A 24,304-nucleotide genomic window follows, 5' to 3' on the forward strand; every position below is an offset into this window, starting at 1 on the left:
CTAAGGGGAAATGGGGCCCCTGAACAGGTGGAAAGTCTCTCATGAAATGTTTATGAACCTCAGGTCTGTAAGAGAAGACAGAGTGGCTGTCAACAGGCAGATGACATGATGAAATTGCCACCAGGTGACTCTCAGAGAGCTCAGAGAGATTAGATCATTTCAGCTCTAGCAGCCACTCCTACATTACTGGTATAGGTGCTTCATGAGGGAGGAGTGACCTCAACCAAGATCTGTGGGAGAATCTCATTCATTTCACGAGGTATGTCTGGTGGAGTCTTTCCTGCTTTGAACAAAATATCCCTGACTGGAGAAACTTCTAGGCTAGACATCCATCCAGCAGCCAGGCTGTGAGGTGCAGACACCTGAGGTCTGGGTGCAGCACCTTCCCTTTGAACTATGACAGCAAGTCCAGTGTCAGGGTTGGGCCTTGGACAGCCTTAGGACATCTGGGAACAAAAACTCCCTTGGTCAGCCTGGGGCTATCAATATGTTTGGTGGAGTCTTGTCTGACCTTGCAAAGTACTCTGGGAATTAGAGGAACGTGAGGGAAAGCGTATAAAAGGTCCCTCATCCATGGGACAAGAAAAGCATCACACAGGGCACCTGGGCTCGAACTTCTCCTGAGGCAAAATAAGTCGCAAACAATTCTATAAGGGGGTGGCCCCATTCATTGAAAGTGATGAAGAATGTGGTCCTTGATCTCCATTTTGTGATTCAATGAGATATGTCTGTTCAGATTGTCTGCTAGGGAGGTCTGCAGGGCAGGTATGTTGACAGCTGAGAGGGAAGTTTGTTGTCAGAGTGACCAGTTCCACAATCTGACTGCTTCTTGATACAGCAAGAAGATCTTGCTCCTCTTTGATTGTTGTAGAACATGGTGGTTGTATTTTCCATCATTATTTGCATGTGCTGACTCTTGATGTTGCTGATAAAAACCTTGCAGACTCTCCTTGAGTTCTAGGAGGCTGATGCGTACACTGGACCACCAATGATCTGTCACAATGCAGGAGGTGGTTGAGATGAAACTGATGGAGGTAGGCATTCCCTACCCTTATATGCCCTCAGTGGAGAGCACAAGGAGCATCTGGGGACAGACATGCCTTACGAATACTACTGGCCAAAAAGTCTCTGGTCCTGAGCACCTGGGGCACATGCATACCAACAGCTGGACCATGCATATGGACAATTACTCGAAGGAGAACTTTAATTTGACCCCCTTGTGATTATGCTTTATGATACAGTTCAGTGACATGATCACACACTAATTTTTCCACAGCACTCCTGCCTCATTTAGGGCACAAGATGGATAGTGCTTGCAGAATGAATATAGAATATTTTGTTTTATCCTCATTGTTCAATATGTGGCCCAGAACTTATTCACTGCACATTATTCAAGCCCTACTCTGAAGGCAGTACTGTTTATTTCCTTGTGGAATTTATATGGTGCTCATCGCCATTGTATCTGAGTGCTTCATAGACATTGTCAAGGTTCCTCCCCCACTCTGAACTCTAGGGTACAGATGTGGGGACCTGCATGAAAACCTCCTAAGCTTACTTTTACCAGCTTAGGTTAAAACTTCTCCAAGGTACAAATTAATTTTATCTTTTGTCCTTGGAATAACCACTGCCACCACCAAACTCTAACTGGGTTTACTGGGAAACGTAGTTTGGACACGTCTCTCCCCCCAAAATCCTCCCAACCCTTGCACCCCACTTCCTGGGAAAGGTTTGGTAAAAATCCTCACCAATTTGCATAGGTGACCACAGACCCAAACCCTTGGATCTGAGAACAATGAAAAAGCATTCAGATTTCTTACAAGAAGACTTTTAATAGAAATAGAAATAAATAGGAGTAAAGGAATCACCCCTGTAAAATCAGGATGGTAGGTACCTTACAGGGTAATTAGATTCAAAACATAGAGAATCCCTCTAGGCAAAACCTTAAGTTACAAAAAAGACACACAGACAGGGATAGTCATTCTATTCAGCACAATTCTTTTCTCAGCCATTTAAAGAAATCATAATCTAACGCATACCTAGCTAGATTACTTTCTAAAAGTTCTAAGACTCCATTCCTGGTCTATTCCCAGCAAAAGCAGCATACAGACAGAGAGAGACCCTTTGTTTCGCTCCCTCTTCCCAGCTTTTGAAAGTATCTGGTCTCCTCATTGATCATTTTGGTCAGGTGCCAGCGAGGTTACCTTTAGCTTCTTAACCCTTTACAGGTGAGAGAATTTTTCCTCTGGCCAGGAGGGATTTTAAAGGGGTTTACCCTTCCCTTTATATTTATGACAGACATTAATGGATTTATCGTCACAATACCATGAAACAGGGAAGTGTTGTTATCCATATTTTACCAATAGGGAACTAAGTGACTTTACCAAAGATCACACAGGAAGCCTGTGATAGATCAGGGAAGTGAACCAGGGTCTCCCAGATCAAGATCCTAATCACTACCTCATCATCTCTCCAGCTCCTAAAATTATTTGAGCAAAGTTGTGCAACATAGTATTTTGAGCATAACATCTCCGCTAGATGTGGGAGATGCTTGAATGTGGGAGTTGCTCGAATGTGGGAGTTGCTCCTATTATTCAGAATGTGTGCAGCTCCAGTATTCCATTACATCATTATGCGAATGGACAGCTGTTATATTAAGGGACAAATCCTGTTTCTGCCAATGGAACCAGTGCAGGATTCTGGACAGCTGTGCAGATGTTACCACCACTCTGCATCTCAAAACTCAGGTCCACGAAAAGCTCCCTTTAGGAGGCAGATGGGCCCATGGCTCTCCAGTCTTTCCACAGTGTGGTGGGAGGGCATGGGGAATAAAAGGGGCTATGGAGCTTAATTCACCACTGGGCTGGAACGACCTCCACTGAGTACCTTCTTCCATGCAGCTGCTCCCAATAGTAGCAGGTATATGTTTTGTATACTTCTAAGGAAGTATACATTGACATTACCTAAGGCCCTACTTGAATTGCAGGATGACTGTCAAATAATTGTTGCTCAGTTGCAGACAAGACATGGAAAATGAATAATGGACCTTTAATAATTGTGGTAATTTGGAAAAGCCAAAGACCACCTATTTGTTTAAGAGCTGGTCTGCACTACATAGTTAGGTCGATGTAAAGCAACTTACACTGGTCTAATTATGTCAGTGTCTACATTACAGCCTTCCTCCCACCGATGTAAGTGCCCTACTACACCGACATAATAGCCCCACCTCTATGAAAGGCGTAAGGCTTATGTTGGTGGTGTTAGGATGACACAGTGTCTGCGTAGACTGCATTACTTATATTGGCTGTTGGCTGACTTGTCAATTTCATGGCATGACAGCTAGAAAGCCCAGCTAGAGAGCCCAGCTGCTCCCCACTCCCAGCTTCGAGCAGGGCCGAGAAGCCATGGGTGGCTTCCCCCCACACTCCTGGTGAGGAACGGTAGGGGAGAAGCCCTGTGCAGCTTTCCACCTGCTCCCAGTAGGGAATGGGGAGTGGACGGGGGAGGCAGCCCACTGGGAGTCTGCGAGCTTGTGGGGTAGACCAGGCGCTCAGCTCCCTATGCTGCCCCCCTTAAGTTGGTGGAAGTGCTCCTGGTGAGAATGCGCACCACCCAACCCAAGGAGGGTAGTGTAGACATAAACCACAGCAGTAATTATTGCAATGGCTGTTGACCTAATATAGGTCAATTTACCTTTTTAGTGTAGACATACCCAAAGAAAAATTTGATGGAACAATATAAACACTCAAGTATTATGTTATGCTTGCTAATTTTTTTTTGATAACCAAACATTTTGCTGCCTATATATTACAGTTATTAATTCACAGGGCTGATGGTTTCCTGTTAAAGAACATATCAATTATAAATTATAAATGTCTTACACACAGGAGCTATCATAACAAGAACCAGTGGCTGGAAGCTGAAGCGGAACAAATTCAGACTAGAAATAAGGCACTAATTTTAAGTGTATCTGGATCCGCTGAGCTAATCTTCTAGTTGTTCCTTCTTATCATTTCAAGACTCAGGTGACTATGGATTTCTGCAATTTGAATTAATAATTGTGAAATCCTCTCTCTTCAGGTTGGTTAATACATTTAAATTGAAGTTTTTGTTACACAGTGATTAAAGTTCCAATGGGTATTTCACATTTTCCTTTAGAGTATCTGAAAGCAGTTTAAAACCATGATTAATTAAACCTCCTAACATTCCTACCTGTGAGATAGGTAGGTACGAAAGGACTTGCCAAGGAAGTACATTAGTGGCAGAGCTGGGAACAGAACTACAACAAATTTGAGAATTATTAGTTTTTCCTTCCTAAGAAATTAGCCATGTTTGTGATGAAGTATGATGCTGGGAAGCAACAGCAGTTCAGCCATTGAGTATGACTAAGCTTCCAGGGAAGATGGGGACGTAGACCACCGTACAGAGCCTGGGCAGAGACATCATGTGGAAAAACTGAGATCCATGAGGCTGAGACTAGAATCCTTCAGCTCTGCACCAATCGAAGACCACACCCTCTTTGAGGCTTATAGTGTTTTTAAAACCAGGAGAATAAGTATACTTGCCTCATGTGGAAGACTGGTATCAAGCCATTTCTTTCCTGTCCCTGACCTCAGCACACAATGCAACCCACCGCCCCTCCCCTGGTTCCTGGTCTGAGATGAGGTCAGAAACCAGCAATAGCGGGAGTAGAAGTTGAGTCCATTATTCCTTTTACAGTGGCTACTCAAACTCCTTTGAAAATAGCCAATTCCTATATACCCACGAACTAGCAAGCCTCTAAAGGATTAACACTGGGTTGACTATTTAATTTTTTATGAATTATTTAAACACTGTTTTATTGTGGAGAGGAGGTTGTTTCTCCATTTTCAGAGGGGAAACCCATTAAATATAGGAGACTTTGTCCATTCTGATTTGACTTGGTAGGGGGGAAATCAGCTTGATATCATGATTGGATACTTAGAAGGCTTTATTTCATCGCAGGTATTTAAAAATATCCCCTCTGAAGAGTACAGGACTCATGTGTGAGGTTTAACAAATACAGAGATAGTTCCACTCATCATTCCCCCTCCCAACTTTTCCTTTTAGAAGTGGAAGGTGCGGGAGAGGGGGAGATAATTTCCCTAACAAACAACTAATTTCCCTTCTTAAATGTGCTCCCACACAACCACTTCCTCTGCACCATTTATAACAAATGCCTGAGGAAAGAGCGGTACCTTTGCTCTAAGTCAGTAAATTTCTAGTGGGAGGAAGAAAGTTCTTGAATTAAAGACCATATCCAGAATACACTGCACATTAGTTCATTCATCGCTACCACTAACTAATATGCCCTCAGCAGCCGGGACAGATGACAGAAAGAAAGGCAGTTTCTCAGATGGCCAGGATACAAGTGGATCAAGCCTTTGTATACCAGTCATAACCTTGTGGGAAAAGATGCACGGGGAGACAGCAGCTGCAGTACAAAGTACCAAGCAGATTGTGAGCCAGTGCTACAACAGCACAATTTGCAGGCATTAGGTTTGCATCCATTCTTTTTACTTCCCTAGGGAAAGAAAAACTTCATTCTTCATAACGCAAACTTGCCTTTGAGAGCATAGAAATTAAAGTACTTGAAATCTGCTGGATGAAGTAGAACAAGTTCAAGCATTCCAAGTGAATGCGGTAAGACAGACACACAAAAGACTTCTGGCCCTTTTACTAACTTCCAAACACTTAAGTAAAACCAAACCAAACCAATAATAATAAAAAAGGAAATGAAAGTTATTTGAATGTATTGTGACAATGCATCCCTTTCAGATTCACTTTTGATTTCTTCATTTAATTGTCTAAATTGAATGGACAATTCAACTTTTTTTTAAATGGGGCTTATATTTGTGGGAAACTTTAATAAATTATCCAGAATGAGAGGCTACCTGATGAGAACTGTTGGAATAATTAGTAAATTTTGTCATTTCCCCCTTGGAGTTATTTAGGAGTTAAATTTTCCTTTATTCTGTACGTGCTCCTCAAGTGATAATTCATGCATGGAGATGCACTGTCAACACTAAATACAGCTATGCTGGAGCGCTTAATTAATATGTTCACAGTATCAGACTGCTTACCAAAGTACACATGTGTAGCAGACTATTTCCACAAACATACACACAAAGTGACATCACTCATGGATCTTTAAGCTGTCAACCTTAACAGAAAACTTCCCCTACTTTGCTTGACCTTGCAGTATAAAATTCACGTTAGAAGCCTTTGTTTGTTTTGCATTGTATTGTTTGCTTTTAATTTTTGCTTTGTTTTAACCTAAAGTCATTAACATTAAATGGTACATCACTCTTTTTTCAGCATTAGGAAATAATTTAAAATGCAAAACAGCGTGTCAACCTTCTGCCACCTTCATTCAAGTTGCATAGTAGTTAATCCTTGAGTAATTCCATTAAAGTCAGTGGCACTGTTCAAGGAGCAAGCTACTCCTCATTGTGAGCATAGGGGGCAGAATCTGATCAAGTACAAAATAAAGGCAGAGCATCTGTGAGTGAGATAAATGCACATGTTTGTGGAATACTCATTACACTTTTCGTCTAACTGTATCTGATACATTACCAAACAAGTTTGATCTCTCTTGTATACCGATTGCTATTCTAAGACACTTATTTGGAGCCTGTTTGCTTGTTAATATAAGACACTTATTTGGTGCAGCCTGATTCTTCCACCTTTACTCTTGTTCCATTGTATCTCCATCGTTTATATGTAGTTCCACTGATTTCAAATTGGACTACTCAGAGAGTTAGATTTTCACAGAGCCCACTCTGGCATACACTGAGTAAAGCCTCCTTTCTCCCCTCCACATTGTGACTTCAGCCATGTAGGGCAAATGCTACTTGTCTGATGTTCACTTGGGCAGTGCAGATAAGGGGACAAAAAGGTGGCAGACAGGGCTGACATTAGACTCACTGGGGCACAGGGCAGAAACTAAGGAGAGGGCCTCCACCCTGCTGAAGCTGAAGCTTTTTACTCTTTTTGCCCTTTTTTACTCCTCCTGGTGCTGTGGATGGTCGTATTGATTTTTGGTGCTTTTGGGCTGACCTTCCCCTGAATAAAGAGAGCTGATATATGAGCAGTTTATGTGCCCCAGCAGGCCACATAACTTGTGCACTGGATAGGACACACACAGAGGGAGGAATTTGGTAAATTAAGTTTAAATAGACTGTGGCTAAAGTTCCAGGGCAGGTACTGTTAAACAGTAGCTTTCATTTCAAAGACTGAAACTTGTAGCTGAATGGTTAGGTCATTAAATATGTTCTGATTCTCAGGGTTACTTGTGAAAATTACTGTCCCATACAGCAGAGAAAAACATATAGGTCTCATGAAAGGCCACTGGAACAGTATTATATATTGCAGCAATACAGTGTTGCTCTTCCATATAAGTGAGAGCTAATGTCTTAATGCAATGAGACTTTATATAGACAACTTCTGTGATTACTTTAAGAGACACATTTAAATTGTGGTTTTCTACACATGAAGAGCTGGCAGGCAAAGCACTGTTTCATTCCAAATAGGTTATTAACAGGTTTGCACTCAGTGTTGAAAAAAATCTGATTTTTTTTTAAAAGAGGAATTTGTCAGTGTGACAGCCTTTTCTACATTTAAACTTATTATCCCACATCCTGAATCATGAGAACTTGTGTTATCAAGAGGAAAAAACAGCCCTGAATCTAGTTTCCATGAGGATATGCTGAGAGTGTGCCAACTCTATACAATACAGGTTCAAACACAGTTCAGCATTGATTAGTAGGTTAGGTGGCTTTCAGTGCTTTTCAGCTGTTGAAGTGCAGCATAGAGGGCTCCCACAGCAGTATTTTAAGACCGTCTTTTTCAAAAAATACAGCGAATGGATAATCCTAGAATATTTCACTAAACTAACACACAGACTCATACACTTTAGATGGGCCAGAAGGGACCATTGTGATCATCTAGTCTGACAACATACACATTGCAGGACACAGAACCTCACCCACCCACTCCTGTAGTAGGCCCATAGCATTTGACTGAGTTACTGACATCCTCATATCATGATTTAAAGACTTCAAATTAAACCAGCAAGTGACCTGTGCACCATGCTGCAGAGACAGGCAAAAAAATTCCAGGGTGTCTGCCAATCTGACCTGGGGGGAAATTTCTTCCTGATCCCAAATATGTGATCTGTTAGACTCTGAGCATGTCAGCAAGATCCACTAGCCAGACACCTAGGAAAGAATTCCCTGTAGAAACCCTCCCTCTCTAGTGTCCCATCTTGGTCACTGGAGATATTTGCTAATAGCAGTGGCAGATTGGCCATATGCCATTGTAGGCCAACTCATACTATTACCTTCATAAACTCATCAAGCTCAATCTTAAAACCAGTTAGGTTTTTTTGCCCCTACTATTCCCTTGGAAGGCTGTTCCAGAAATTCAATCCTCTAATGGTTAGAAACCTTCATCTAATTTCAAGCCTAAACTTGTTGATGGTCAGTTTATAGCCATTTGTTCTTGTGCCAACATTGGTCCTTAAATCCTCTCTGTCCCTCTGATGTATTTATAGAGAGCAACTGAATCTCCCCATACCCTTCATTTTGATAGACTAAATATGCCCTTACATCTTTTCTCATAAGGTAGGTTCTCCATTCCTCTGACCATCCTAGTAGCCCTTCTCTCTGCACCTCTTCCAGTTTGAATTTGTCTTTCTTAAATGTGGGAGACCAGAATTGCACACAGTATTCTGGAGTCTCACCAATGCCTTGTAGAATGGTAATACTTCGCTATCTCTACTGGAAATACCTTGCCTAATGCATCCTAGAATTGCATTAGCCTTTTTCACGGCTGTATCACAGTGGCGGCTCATAGCTATCTTGTGATTGACAATACGCCCAGGTCTTTCTCCTCCTCTGTCGTCTCCAACTGATACGTCCCCAGATTATAGCAAAAATTCTTGTTAGTCCCTAAATTCACTAATAAATTTTAACCCTTTTCTGTTACTCCAGTTTTCAAGGTCATCCATATCTTCTTGTATGATATTCTAGTCCTCCTCCATATTGGCAATACCTCCCAACTTTGTGTCATCCACAGATTTTATTAGCGCACATTCACTTTTTGTGCCAAGGTCACTAATGAAAACATTAAATTAGGTTGGTTCCAGGACTGATCCCTGAGGAACTCCACTAGTAACCTCCCTCCAGTCTGACAGTTCACCTTTTAGTATGGCCAACTGCAGTCTCCCCTTTAACCAGTTCCTTACTCATCTTTTGGATTCTCGTATTAATCCCCATTTTCTCTAATTTAACTGATAATTTTTCATGTAGAGCTGTACCAAATGCTTTTCTGGAATTCAGATAGATTAGCTCTACTGCATTTCCTTTGTCTAGAAAATCAGTTATCTTCTTCAAGAAAGAGATCAATTTGGTCTGGCATGATCTATCTTTCGGAAAACCACATTGTATTTTATTCCAATTACCATTTACCTCTTTGTCCTTAACCACTCTCTCTTTCAAAATTTGTTCTAAGACCTGCTTACAACTGAGGTCAAACTAACAGTCTTTCTGTTTCCTGATTTTTTTCACCCTTTTTTAAATACTGGTACCATAGTTGCAATACTCCAGTGACAGGATACAACCCCCACATTTTTAGATTCAATAAAAATCCTTGCTATTGGGCTTGCAATATCATGTGCTAGTTCCTTTAATATTCTTGGATGGAGACTACCCAGGCCCCCCAATTTGGGCCCATTGAGCTGTTTGAGTTTGGCCTCCTTTCCTTGGATGTGGTCAGTTCTATTTCCAGATCCTTCTTCCTAGTAGACATCCTGCCACTTCTGATTACCCTTATTAAAAACTAAGGCAAAGTGTTTGTTTGGTTGTTGGGACATGCCTAGATTACCGTCAATCATTACTCCATCCTCAGAGTTTACCTGCCCCACTTCTTCTTTACTTGTCTATTTATTTATACTGCTAAAGAACCTTTTACTATTGGTTTTAATTTCCTTTGCAAGGTCCAACTCTGCTTGGCAGTTCTCACTTTTCCCCTACACTTTCTGACCTTCAAGAGGTAGCTTTCCTTGCTGATACATCCCTTCTTCCATTCCTTATAGGGTTTCTACTTTCTCTCAAAAACCTGTTTGATATGTTTGTTCATCTACTTTGGTTTGCTATGATTTCTGCCACCCCCCGCTTGCTTGGGATGCAGGATTCAGATATTTTGAGATATCTTTCCAAGCTTCCTCCATATTCAGATCCTTGAGTCCTTCAGTCCAGTCCACTTCCCTTACTAAGTCTTGTCATTTTTTTTAAAGTTTTCTTTTTTTGAAATCGAACACTGGAAGACAGGAAGATTTTGGCACACACAAATTTGAGCAGAGACTATACATGTAGAAGTAAAGAGTTATAGATGGTATGTAAAATGCTTCTGTAATAAGAATTTAGAAGAAACTAAAATTTCATTACTACTTGGGTAGAGTACTCTTATTTCCCAACAGAAAATTTAGAAATTTGAAAACCAAAAGATGTTGGGGTAGAGAGGAATAGCAATAGCAAATATTAGCAGAAATTAAAAACCTATGGAATTCAGTTTTTAGAATGATACCTAGAAAATACACAAAACAGACTATTGTTTGTATAATAAATTGTTCTCCTATATCTTTTAAGACATGTCTCCACTGAAGTCAATGGGAGTTTTATCATTGACTCTAATGGGGCCAGGATTTCACTGATGGTACTTTACGTAATGTTTCTGTTTCATTGGTATAAGCTTCACTGAAAAGGCTCAGCATTTAAATACTCATTGCCTACTTCTACTTTACAGAGGTTTTAGAAGTCAGACTTTCTGAATATATTGAAAACCTGCTGAAATATTCAAGCTGATATCTAATTACTAGTACAAATGCCTACAGAGCACCCTAACCATGACTCAACTCTGACACAAATGAAATTACATAGACAAAACTGTCTTGTAGACTGTAATGCAATTCTGCTTTGGGAAGTAATGAGTAGCAAATTCAAACAGAAAAAAACATGAGGTTTAAACTGTATGAATAAAACTAAGACTGGAAAGCCAGGAAGAAGTAGTTTCTTCTCTTAGCTCTACCAAATATTATTCCTTTTGGGAGAAGAAACAATAGTATTTTTTCCTGCAGTACTACCTTGGTAATTCCAATGTTAAAATTAATCACAAATTCTTGGTTTATAAAAAAGGGCTAAATTCTGTGCTGATTTACACTCCAAGCAATCCATCCGAAATCAATGTGGCTGCATACAACACATAAGTCAGTAGATAATTTATCTCTAAGATTTATTGAAAAAGTTAAATATGAGGTTCTCTCAGGATGAGTATTTGGTTTGTGTTTTAGAAAGTTAACACTCCTCATTAAGTATTATATTGTAATATATTCTCTACTCATGCCAAAATACCTATGGATGAAATCCTGGTCCCACTGAAGTCTCTGGAAACACTCCCATTTACTTCAGTGAGGTCCGGATTTGACCCTATAGTCAATTTTTCACATACAGTTTTCTTATAAAAACCCTCCCTGACAACATTTGCTTCCTATGGCTGTGTAGGCACCTTTTACTAGAGGGGCCGCTGAACTTTTGGGGGAGTGTTCCAAGGGAAAAGCCAGTGCGCTGCAATCTAACCTAAGAAACTACAACTCCCACGATGCCTTGGGGAAAGGGGGAGAGACTTCCTCATACAGGGAGAGCAGGTGATGGACTCCATTTTTGAGAAAAGGAGGGAGACTGGTGCTGTGGAGCTCTGTCCATACAAGGAGCTGCTGCTAAGAAGCCAGAAACTGCTGCTGAGGCTTTGATCGAGCAGAGAGCCTCAGAGGCTGTTGCTGGTTTCACTGGAGCCAGGGCAGAGACTATTGCTGTGCCTAGAGCCGACTGAGGTGGGCCTGCAGTGAAAGAACTGTGAGTAGCCCTGACTCTTGTTTGGGAAAGTACTTGCAAGGGAAGGGGCACAGCAGAGAGACTGAGTCTGAGGAGAGGCAGAGTGATCTTCCCATCGAACCAGGACCCAGAGCTGCTGACATTTGGTGGAGCCAGCTCCAATTTCAGAGGGGTTGTGCAGCTTGTTGCCTTGGCTGGGCTGATACACAGGACCCAACAGAGTGCTGTCTCCAACTGCAGATCTTCAAGTGTGCCCATCCAAGTAATCCACAGGAGTGTTCACTGCGAGGTGGGGTGAATGGTGGCAGTGTAAATGCCAGTTACAGAAATTTTATTACTGTATCCTATATTTGTTAATTGATTTTATTCAACTGCCCCTGTGGATTTAAATTAGTATTGACATTTAATCTTAGTCTGTTATACCCTGTTTCCTAAATTGTTAAGTAAAGGAGTGTTAGCTCTAATTTAAGTATATTGGATGTATACTCTTTATATTTGGTATTTGAGTTATACCCATGCCGCAGGTTATTATTATTATTATTACTACTATTTGAAGGGGTTTATTCCTGGAGGTTCCCAAGGCACACCACTGAGTGTGTACGGGGCCAGCCAGGTGGAGGCACCGCCAATTTTAACTTCCTTTAGGAGTAAAGGGACTGCAACAGAGGGGTGGATAGAGGATTCCCGCTTATCCAACATGACCACTGGGGTACTCAGGATTTCTTTTTAATGTCAACAACATCAGATGCCCAGGTACACAGGTGAGTGTTGCCTGCTCCCGCGTAACCCAGGGAAGAGACGGGGGTTACAGCTGTAAAAGTTGAGTGCTCACAACCTAATGTAGTCTTAGAAATATGAAGAATCATATAGTGGGGACAGTGAAGATATCCAACCTGTAAACTGAAATTTGGCAAGCTCAGTTCCTTATTGAAATAATTGGTTTCAGAGTAATAGCCGTGTTAGTCTGTATTCGCAAAAAGAAAAGGAGTACTTGTGGCACCTTAGAGACAAACCAATTTATTTGAGCATAAGCTTTCATGAGCTACAGCTCACTTCATCGGATGCATACTGTGGAAAGTTTAGAAGATCTTATTATATACACACAAAGCATGAAAAAATACCTCCTCCCACCCCACTCTCCTGCTGGAAATAGCTTATCTAAAGTGATCACTCTCCTTACAATGTGTATGATAATCAAGGTGGGCCATTTCCAGCACAAATCCAGGGTTTAACAACAATGTCGGGGGGGGGGGGGAGGAAAATACAAGGGGAAATAGGCTACCTTGCATAATGACTAAGCCACTCCCAGTCTCTATTCAAGCCTAAGTTAATTGTATCCAATTTGCAAATGAATTCCAATATAGCAGTTTCTCGCTGGAGTCTGGATTTGAAGGTTTTTTGTTGTAAAATAGCGACTTTCATGTCTGTGATCGCGTGACCAGAGAGATTGAAGTGTTCTCCGACTGGTTTATGAATGTTATAATTCTTGACATCTGATTTGTGTCCATTTACTCTTTTACGTAGAGACTGTCCAGTTTGACCAATATACATGGCAGAGGGGCATTGCTGGCAATGATGGCATATATCACATTGGTGGATGTGCAGGTGAATGAGCCTCTGATAGTGTGGCTGATGTTATTAGGCCCTGTGATGGTGTCCCCGAATAGATATGTGGACACAGTTGGCAACGGGCTTAGTTGCAAGGATAGGTTCCTGGGTTAGTGGTTCTGTTGTGTGGTATGTGGTTGCTGGTGAGTATTTGCTTCAGGTTGGGGGGCTGTCTGTAGGCAAGGACTGGCCTGTCTCCCAAGATTTGTGAGAGTGTTGGGTCATCCTTCAGGATAGGTTGTAGATCCTTAATAATGCGTTGGAGGGGTTTTAGTTGGGGGCTGAAGGTGACGGCTAGTGGCGTTCTGTTATTTTCTTTGTTAGGCCTATCCTGTAGTAGGTGACTTCTGGGAACTCTTCTGGCTCTATCAATCTGTTTCTTCACTTCCGCAGGTGGGTACTGTAGTTGTAAGAATGCTTGATAGAGATCTTGTAGGTGTCTGTCTCTGTCTGAGGGGTTGGAGCAAATGCAGTTGTATCGCAGAGCTTGGCTGTAGACGATGGATCGTGTGGTGTGGTCAGGGTGAAAGCTGGAGGCATGTAGGTAGGAATAGCGGTCAGTAGGTTTCCGGTATAGGGTGGTGTTTGTGTGACAATCATTTATTAGCACTGTAGTGTCCAGGAAGTGGATCTCTTGTGTGGACTGGACCAGGCTGAGGTTGATGGTGGGATGGAAATTGTTGAAATCATGGTGGAATTCCTCAAGGGCTTCTTTTCCATGGGTCCAGATGATGGTGATGTCATCAATATAGCGCAAGTCCACTGAGAGTTACCAGAAGCAACTACAGCATTTGCTCAAGAAACTTCCTGAAAAAGCACAAGATCAAATCCGCACAGACACACCCCTGGAACCCCGACCTGGGATAGTCTATCTACTACCCATGATCCATAAACCTGGAAATCCTGGGCGCCCCATCATCTCAGGCATTGGCACCCTGACAGCAGGATTGTCTGGCGAGGTAGACTCCCTCCTCAGGCCCTACGCTACCAGCACTCCCAGCTACCTTCGAGACACCCCTGACTTCCTGAGGAAACTACAATCCATCGGTGATCTTCCTGAAAACACCATCCTGGCCACTATGGATGTAGAAGCCCTCTACACCAACATTCCACACAAAGATGGACTTCAAGCCGTGAAGAACACTATCCCCGATAATGTCACGGCTAACCTGGTGGCTGAACTTTGTGACTTTGTCCTTACCCATAACTATTTTACATTTGGGGACAATGTATACCTTCAGATCAGTGGCATTGCTATGGGTACCCGCATGGCCCCACAGAATGCCAACATTTTTATGGCTGATTTAGAACAACGCTTCCTCAGCTCTCGTCCCCTAATGCCCCTATTCTACTTGCGCTATATTGATGACATCACCATCATCTGGACCCATGGAAAAGAAGCCCTTGAGGAATTCCACCATGATTTCAACAATTTCCATCCCACCATCAACCTCAGCCTGGTCCAGTCCATACAAGAGATCCACTTCCTGGACACTACAGTGCTAATAAATGATTGTCACACAAACACCACCCTATACCGGAAACCTACTGACCGCTATTCCTACCTACATGCCTCCAGCTTTCACCCTGACCACACCACACGATCCATCGTCTACAGCCAAGCTCTGCGATACAACTGCATTTGCTCCAACCCCTCAGACAGAGACAGACACCTACAAGATCTCTATCAAGCATTCTTACAACTACAGTACCCACCTGCGGAAGTGAAGAAACAGATTGATAGAGCCAGAAGAGTTCCCAGAAGTCACCTACTACAGGACAGGCCTAACAAAGAAAATAACAGAACGCCACGAGCCGTCACCTTCAGCCCCCAACTAAAACCCCTCCAACGCATTATTAAGGATCTACAACCTATCCTGAAGGATGACCCAACACTCTCACAAATCTTGGGAGACAGGCCAGTCCTTGCCTACAGACAGCCCCCCAACCTGAAGCAAATACTCACCAGCAACCACATACCACAGAACAGAACCACTAACCCAGGAACTTATCCTTGCAACAAAGCCCGTTGCCAACTGTGTCCACATATCTATTCAGGGGACACCATCACAGGGCCTAATAACATCAGCCACACTATCAGAGGCTCGTTCACCTGCACATCCACCAATGTGATATATGCCATCATGTGCCAGCAATGCCCCTCTGCCATATACATTGGTCAAACTGGACAGTCTCTACGTAAAAGAGTAAATGGACACAAATCAGATGTCAAGAATTATAACATTCATAGACCAGTCGGAGAACACTTCAATCTCTCTGGTCACGCGATCACAGACATGAAAGTCGCTATTTTACAACAAAAAACCTTCAAATCCAGACTCCAGCGAGAAACTGCTGAATTGGAATTCATTTGCAAATTGGATACAATTAACTTAGGCTTGAATAGAGACTGGGAGTGGCTAAGTCATTATGCAAGGTAGCCTATTTCCCCTTGTTTTTTCCTACCGCCCTCCCCCACAGACATTCTTGTTAAACCCTGGATTTGTGCTGGAAATGGCCCACCTTGATTATCATACACATTGTAAGGAGAGTGATCACTTTAGATAAGCTATTTCCAGCAGGAGAGTGGGGTGGGAGGAGGTATTTTTTCATGCTTTGTGTGTGTATATAATAAGATCTTCTAAACTTTCCACAGTATGCATCCGATGAAGCAAGCTGTAGCTCACGAAAGCTTATGCTCAAATAAATTGGTTAGTCTCTAACGTGCCACAAGTACTCCTTTTCTTTTTGTGAAATAATTGGGGCTCTGCAACCTATGTGACTGGTAGCGGCTACTAATTTCCCCACCTTTTTCCATGCTCACTCCCATATAATTCCATAAAAGTAGTAATAAAAGAGAGTGTGTTGTTATATGTTCAAAGTAAGTAGTCAGCTGTTGATTAACAGTTTAGAAATTATTCAAGGTTTATATAACTATGCTGTTCAATCAATTGCAGACTCCATACAGCAAATGACATGCTCAGAATTAGGCAAGGCTTTTAATGAGGATGATATAATTACTACAAGCTCTAAATTAGTGAGGAACAAATTTCTCTTAAGTACGATGCCTCATGCAGTGGTATTTACCAAGACACAGGTTATAATATTCATCTAATAAAAGGTGTTTCTGCTGCTACCTGGAAATTCAGTTTACTGTTTTGTAAATTTGTGTAAGAAATACTGAAATATTACAGGCTTTAGAAATTAGAGGTTGCTTTCTATTCTGCCCAGTGGATTGCAAAAGTTCTACTGCCTATGACAATATTTTGACATAACAGTTTCAGAAGCTGCAAGTTTTTATCTTTTATGCCTCAAGAATATAGTATTTTATTAGAAAGCTGGTTTTCTAAATTTCTTGGGTTTTAACCTGTAAAAGGATAATTGCCAGGTTATGCAATATGTTTTAAATGAAATAATTTTAAATAGACACACACCATCAAGGTGTTCTACTTAATTTATTGAATCTACTCCCTCCATTCATAATCCACTGGAAATCTGAAATGGACAGGTTGTAGTTTAACTCTATCAAAAGCTACATTAAAAAAACGTTATGCCCTGGTCTACACTAGGACTTTAGGTCAAATTTAGCAGCGTTAAATCGATGTAAACCTGCACCCGTCCACACGATGAAGCCCTTTATTTCGACTTAAAGGGCTCTTAAAATCGATTTCCATACTCCACCCCGACAAGTGGATTAGCGCTTAAATCGGCATTGCCGGGTTGAATTTGGGGTATTGTGGACACAATTCGACGGTATTGGCCTCCGGGAGCTATTCCAGAGTGCTCCATTGTGACCGCTCTGGACAGCGCTCTCAACTCAGATGCACTGGCCAGGTAGACAGGAAAAAAACTGCCAACTTTTGAATCTCATTTCCTGTTTGGCCAGCGTGGCAAGCTGCAGGTGACCATGCAGAACTCATCAGCAGAGGTGACCATGATGGAGTCCCAGAATCGCAGAAGACCTCCAGCATTGACCAAACGGAAGGTACGGAATCTGATCACTGTATGGGGAGAGGAATCCGTGCTATCAGAACTCCGTTCCAGTTTTCAAAATGCCAAAACCTTTGTCAAAATCTCCCAGGGCATGAAGGACAGAGGCCATAACAGGGATCCGAAGCAGTGCCATGTGAAACTTAAGGAGCTGAGGCAAGCCTACCAGAAAACCAGAGGGGCGAACGGCCACTCCGGGTCAGAGCCCCAAACATGCCACTTCTATGATGAGCTGCATGCTATTTTAGGGGGTTCAGCCACCACTACCCCAGCCATCTCCATTGACTCCTTCAATGGAGATGGAGGCAACATGGAAGCAGGTTTTGGGGACGAAGAAGAAGATGATGATGATAATGAGGTTGGTTGTAGATAGCTCACAGCAAGCAAGCGGAGAAACTGGTTTTCCCGACAGCCAAGAACTGTTTCTCACCCTGGACCTGGAGCCAGTACCCCCCGAACCCACCCAAGGCTGCCTGGTGGACCCGGCAGGCGGAGAAGGGAACTCCGGTGAGTGTACCTTTTAAAATACTATACATGGTTTAAAAGCAAGCATGTGAAAGGATTAATTTGCCCTGGCATTCGCGGCTCTCCTGGATGTACTCCCAAAGCCTTCGCAAAAGGTTTCTGAGGAGGGCAGCCTTATTGCATCCTTCATGATAGGACACTTTACCACTCCAGGCCAGTAACACATACTTGGGAATCATTGTACAACAAAGCATTGCAGTGTATGTTTGCTGGCGTTCAAACAACATCCGTTCTTCATCTCTCTGTGTTATCCTCAGGAGAGTGAGATATCATTCATGGTCTCCTGGTTGAAATAGGGTGCTTTTCTTCAGGGGACATTCAGAGGAGCCCGTTCCTGCTGAGCTGTTTGCCTGCGGCTGAACAGAAATGTTTCCCGCTGTTAGCCACGGGGAGGGTTGAGGGGGTAGCCACGCGGTCGGGGGAGGCAAAATGCAACCTTGTAACGAAAGCACATGTGCTATGTATGTAATGTTAACAGCAAGGTTTACCCTGAAAGACTGTAGCCACTGTTTTATAAAATGTGTCTTTTTAAATACTGCTGTCCCTTTTTTTTTCCTCCACCAGCTGCATGTGTTTCAATGATCACAGGATCTTCTCCTTCCCAGAGGCTAGTGAAGATTAGAAAGAAAAAAAAACGCACTCGTGATGAAATGTTCTCTGAGCTCATGCTGTCCTCCCACACTGACAGAGCACAGACAACTGCGTGGAGGCAAATAATGTCAGAGTGCAGGAAAGCACAAAATGACTGGGAGGAGAGGTGGCGGGCTGAAGAGAGTAAGTGGCGGGCTGAAGCTCAAATGTGGCGGCAGCATGATGAGAGGAGGCAGGATTCAATGCTGAGGCTGCTGGAGGACCAAACCAGTATGCTCCAATGTATGGTTGAGCTGCAACAAAGGCAGCTGGAGCACAGACTGCCATTACAGCCCCTGTGTAACCAACCGCCCTCCTCCCCAAGTTCCATAACCTCCTCTCCCAGACGCCCAAGAACGCGGTGCGGGGGGGCACCGGCCAACCAGCCACTCTGCCACAGAGGATTACCCCAAAAAAAGAAGGCTGGCATTCAATAAATTTTAAAGTTGTAAACTTTTAAAGTGCTGTGTGGCATTTTCCTTCCCTCCTCCACCACTCCTCCTGGGCTACCTTGGTAGTCGTCCCCCTATTTGTGTGATGAATGAATAAAGAATGCATGAATGTGAAGCAACAATGATTTTATTGCCTCTGGAAGCGGTGATCGAAGGGAGGAGGGGAAGGTGGTTAGCTTGCAGGGAAGTAGAGTGAACCAAGGGGCGGGGGGTTTCATCAAGGAGAAACAAAGAACTTTCACGCCGTAGCCTGGCCAGTCATGAAACTGGTTTTCAAAGCTTCTCTGATGCGTACCGCGCCCTCCTGTGCTCTTCTAACCGCCCTGGTGTCCGGCTGTGTGTAACCAGCAGCCAGGCGATTTGCCTAAACCTCCCACCCCGCCATAAACGTCTCCCCCTTACTCTCACAGATACTGTGGAGCACACAGCAAACAGTAATAACAGTGGGAATATTGGTTTCGCTGAGGTCTAAGCGAGTCAGTAAACTGCGCCAGCGCGCCTTTAAACATCCAAATGCACATTCTACCACCATTCTGCACTTGCTCAGCCTGTAGTTGAACAGCTCCTGACTACTATCCAGGCTGCCTGTGTACGGCTTCATGAGCCATGGCATTAAGGGGTAGGCTGGGTCCCCAAGGATAACTATAGGAATTTCAACATCCCCAACAGTTATTTTCTGGTCTGGGAACAAAGTCCCTTCCTGCAGCTTTTGAAACAGACCAGAGTTCCTGAAGATGCGAGCGTCATGTACCTTTCCCGGCCATCCCACGTTGATTTTGGTGAAACATCCCTTGTGATCCACCAGAGCTTGCAGCACTATTGAAAAGTACCCCTTGCGGTTTATGTACTCGCCGGCTTGGTGCTGCAGTGCCAAGACAGGGATATGGGTTCCGTCTATGGCCCCATCACAGTTCGGGAATCCCATTGCAGCAAAGCCATCCACTATGACCTGCACATTTCCCAGGGTCACTACCCTTGATATCAGCAGATCTTTGATTGCGTGGGCTACTTGCATCATAGCAGCCCCAACAGTAGATTTGCCCACTCCAAATTAATTCCCAACTGACCCATAGCTGTCTGGCATTGCAAGCTTCCACAGGGCTATCGCCACTCGCGTCTCAACTGTGAGGGCTGCTCTCATCTTGGTATTCATGCGCTTCAGGGCAGGGGAAAACAAGTCACAAAGTTCCATGAAAGTGCCCTTACGCATGCGAAAGTTTCGCAGCCACTGGGAATCGTCCCAGACCTGCAACACTATGCGGTCCCACCAGTCTGTGCTTGTTTCCCGAGCCCAGAATCGGCGTTCCACAGCATGAACCTGCCCCATTAGCACCAGGATGCATGCATTGGCAGGGCCCATGCTTTCAGAGAAATCTGTGTCCATGTCCTGATCACTCACGTGAATGCGCTGACGTCGCCTCCTCGCCCGGTATCGCTCTGCCAGGTTCTGGTGCTGCATAGACTGCTGGATAATGCGTGTGGTGTTTAATGTGCTCCTAATTGCCAAAGTGAGCTGAGCGGCCTCCATGCTTGCCTTGGTATGGCGTCCGCACAGAAAAAAGGCGCAGAACGATTGTCTGCAGTTGCTCTGACGCAGGGAGGGGCACTGACAACACGGCTTACAGGGTTGGCTTCAGGGAGATAAAATCAACAAAGGGGGTGGCTTTACATCAAGGAGTATTTCAGGCAGGACTTCACGGAGGGTTCCAATAAGAAATGGTGCACCTAAGTTATTGTTCTTATTGGAACAAGGAGGTTAGTCTGGCCTCTGATTGATACATGACTAGATTTACCTCGCTGCACCTTCTCTGTGAGTAACTGCAGTGTGACCTAGAGGGATGAGTCCCCTAGACAGAAGAGGTGGGGAAGCAAATCAGTACAAAACAAATCTGGTCTATTTCTTGTTTTGATCCACTCCATCTATCTTTTACATCTTTGGCTGGCAGCAGACGGTGCAGAAGGACTGCATGCCATCCTCATCTCATGGCTGCCCGGCAGAAGATGGTGCAATTCGACTGCTATCCATCCTCATCTCTTGCCTGCCCAGCAGAAGATGGTACAGTACGACTGCTAGCAGTCCGTATCGCCTGCCCGCTCACCATAAGACGGTTCAATAGGACTGACTGCAGGACTAAAGAGAATGACCTGGTCAGGTCACTCCAAATTTAGTCCCTGCGCCCATGTCTGCCCAGGCGCTCCTGGCTGACGTGGCCAGGAGCACCTCGGACATGACGATGACGGCTACCAGTCGTATTGCACCGTCTGCTGCCAGAAGGCAATGGGTTGCTGCTACTGTGTAGCAATGCCGTACCGCGTCTGCCAGCACCCAGGAGACATAGGGTGACGGTTACCTGAGCGGGCTCCATGCTTGCCGTGGTATGGCGTCTGCACAGGTAACTCAGGAAAAAAGGCGCAAAACGATTGTCTGCCCTTGCTTTCACGGAGGGAGGGAGGGAACGGGGGCCTAACGATATGTACCCAGAACCACCCACGACAATGTTTTAGCCCCATCAGGCATTGGGATCTCAACCCAGAATTCCAATAGGCAGCGGAGACTGCGGGAATTGTGGGATAGGTACCCACAGTGCAACACTCCGGAAGTCGACACTTGCCTCGGTACTGTGGAAGCACTCCGCCGAGTTAATGCACTTAATGCACTTAGAGCATTTTCTGTGGGGGGACACACACTCGAATATATAAAACCGATTTCTAAAAAAAGACTTCTATAAATTTGACCTAATTCCGTAGTGTAGACATACCCTATGACTGTAAAGGGAAGTACTCAAAAGCCTTCAATTACGGGACTACAGAGTATTTCCCCTATAAAGCTCCTGCCTAATTTCATGACCAGAATGTACTCAGGGAATGAGGCTGCTGTTCAGTATTTATGCTTAACCTCATTGTTCAGTTTGTGAAATCGTGCCTCATTCATGGATGAATGAAGTGGATGTCCAACAAATTAGATTATGAGACTATGTAACCAAAGATTACCATAACACACACATAAAAGGGGAGAGAATTAACATTGTCCAGCAATATTCATGCTTTATATTCCACTTTAATGATTCCCTCTGCAATCTTAACTTTAATGAAAAGTTATTTTTATTTGGAATTGCATAGGTTTATTTGTTTTGTTTTTTGAAAAAAATAAAGACAAAATGGGATTCCCTCGTGTGTAACTATATGCTAAACAGCAGTAGAATCTTCACTTATTGGCCTGGCACATGCACATATAGGCACTGTACGAAAGAAGGCTGCGCTCCAGATGAGCACTTCCTTCTTCTACTTGCACAGTCCTACATATTCAAACTGAAATTTCAGTTCACTTTCTTACACACACGTCAACCCAATGGAATACCAAGAAACTATCTACTTACTGGAAATCTCTATTCAACTCACATATGCATGTAGTTCACTACCAGTGTTATGCTGGAAGAGTGTCAATTGAATCAGAAGGAGAGCACACATGCACAAATATGGGTGTAAAAATCATAATTCAATCAAAGCAAAACCAATTTTCACCCAACCACCAAAAGGTACGTCTGCAACTTCGGGACTATCATCCTTGCCAAATTTCTCCTGCTCAAACGCAGGAGGTATTTCTTAAAAAGTGATAAGAAATTGGTCTTTTTTCTTCCATTTGCTTCTCCTTAAAAATGGGTGAACTATGTTTGCTCAGGTTTCAAACTCTTTCCCTGTATCAAAAAAAAAAATCTTGTTTTTGCTGAGAACAAATGTGCTAAGCTTCAGCCAAAAAGGCATATACTAGACAAAGATAGAAGCATCTGAAAATGACCCTTTGAGAACTCTTGTGCAACGTTTACTCCACCCACATTACATTACAGCCAGTTAGAAGAAAATCATGCTTAATTTTGGTACATAAATTATAGCAATACAAGGACCTAACTAACCTATTTTGAAAAAGTGGAGCTAAGTTTCCATTGTATTTATCCTGGCAATTGTCAAGTTTACTTTTAGTGAACCAATGGACTAGAATTTTGTGGGAATGAGATTACTGAGCTTTGTAAATGTTATTTTTTAAAGTACAGTTATAGTCAGAACAAAGCTTATGTACAAAAAGGACCTCCTTATTCAGATCTGCGTCTGTGTATTCTTGTTCTCACCTACCTACTTTTCTGATTTAAACAAGTTATTACTGTTTTTTTTTTTAGTCCTGTTCATGCTATGTAGTCAATGGCATTAGCTAGATTCTGATCTACCTCACACACAGTGAAGCTGAATAGCTGACCTTCAATATTGTAGGTGATGACTCACAAGACAATATTCAGCTTGACTTTGAGATAGCAGGATGCGTTGGCAATTTTTAAAGAAAAAAGTATCCTTGGGTACTAACCAAATTTGAGCTGCAAGTACGAGATACATTGAACCCCTACACAGCCATATTTTCAGTGTCACATTACACAGTATGATCACATTTCAGTTGCTCAAGATGCTACCTAATAAGCTAGTACTATGGTGAGGCTGTTTATTATCTAAAAGGATTAATGAGTCAGAAATAACCTCTCTGCCATATTGCTGTCATTTTGCTTTTCATTTTATTTATTCTCCCACACACATAGCAACACATACAAATTGGAGTAAGGGACCTTTCTGCATGTATGTGCTGCTATCCATATCAGTCATTTAGGGACAAAAAAAATACGAAGCTACTTTGCCATGGCAGACTCCTCAGAGTCTGACCCGATATAGCTGGTTTATACTAGACAATGTCCAGATCTTGACCTCATAGCAATATTTAAAAAAAACAAAAGAAAAGAAAACCCAAACAAACAAAAGACCCCACAAGTGTGGATCAATATGTTTATATTTTAGTGGAGATTAGAAATGTGGATATGATGCTGGCATTACTGACTTGAATATCAGAACTTTGCTCAGTGGATTTCCAGTGAGCACACAGATTTGTATATTTATCTTCAGACCAGATCCACGTGTTTAGACTACATGGGTCCACAGTTTCTATACTTGCTCCCTTCAAACCAGAGCAGCAACACATGAATATCTGATAATACGGATGAAAACAAAAAGTGGCCCTCTCCACCCATAGTTTAAGGAACATGATTAATTAAAAGGATTACAAAAAAGCAACAGCTAACATCATCTCCATTTCCAACAACTAAATCAATAGCACCACTCACAGCAGGTTTCATGGATGAACCAACCCAGGAAAAGCCA

General features: G+C 43.0%; 1 protein-coding gene across 5 annotated transcripts in view; it reads right to left on the reverse strand.

The window, feature by feature from the left end:
* TMTC2 (transmembrane O-mannosyltransferase targeting cadherins 2) overlaps window positions 1-24,304 on the reverse strand; it is a 379,331-nt gene that overhangs the window by 112,981 nt on the left and 242,046 nt on the right. The window lies entirely within an intron of this gene.

The sequence above is a fragment of the Lepidochelys kempii genome, chromosome 1 (genome assembly GCF_965140265.1).
Source record: "Lepidochelys kempii isolate rLepKem1 chromosome 1, rLepKem1.hap2, whole genome shotgun sequence".
In the NCBI taxonomy this organism is placed as follows: Eukaryota; Metazoa; Chordata; order Testudines; family Cheloniidae; genus Lepidochelys; species Lepidochelys kempii.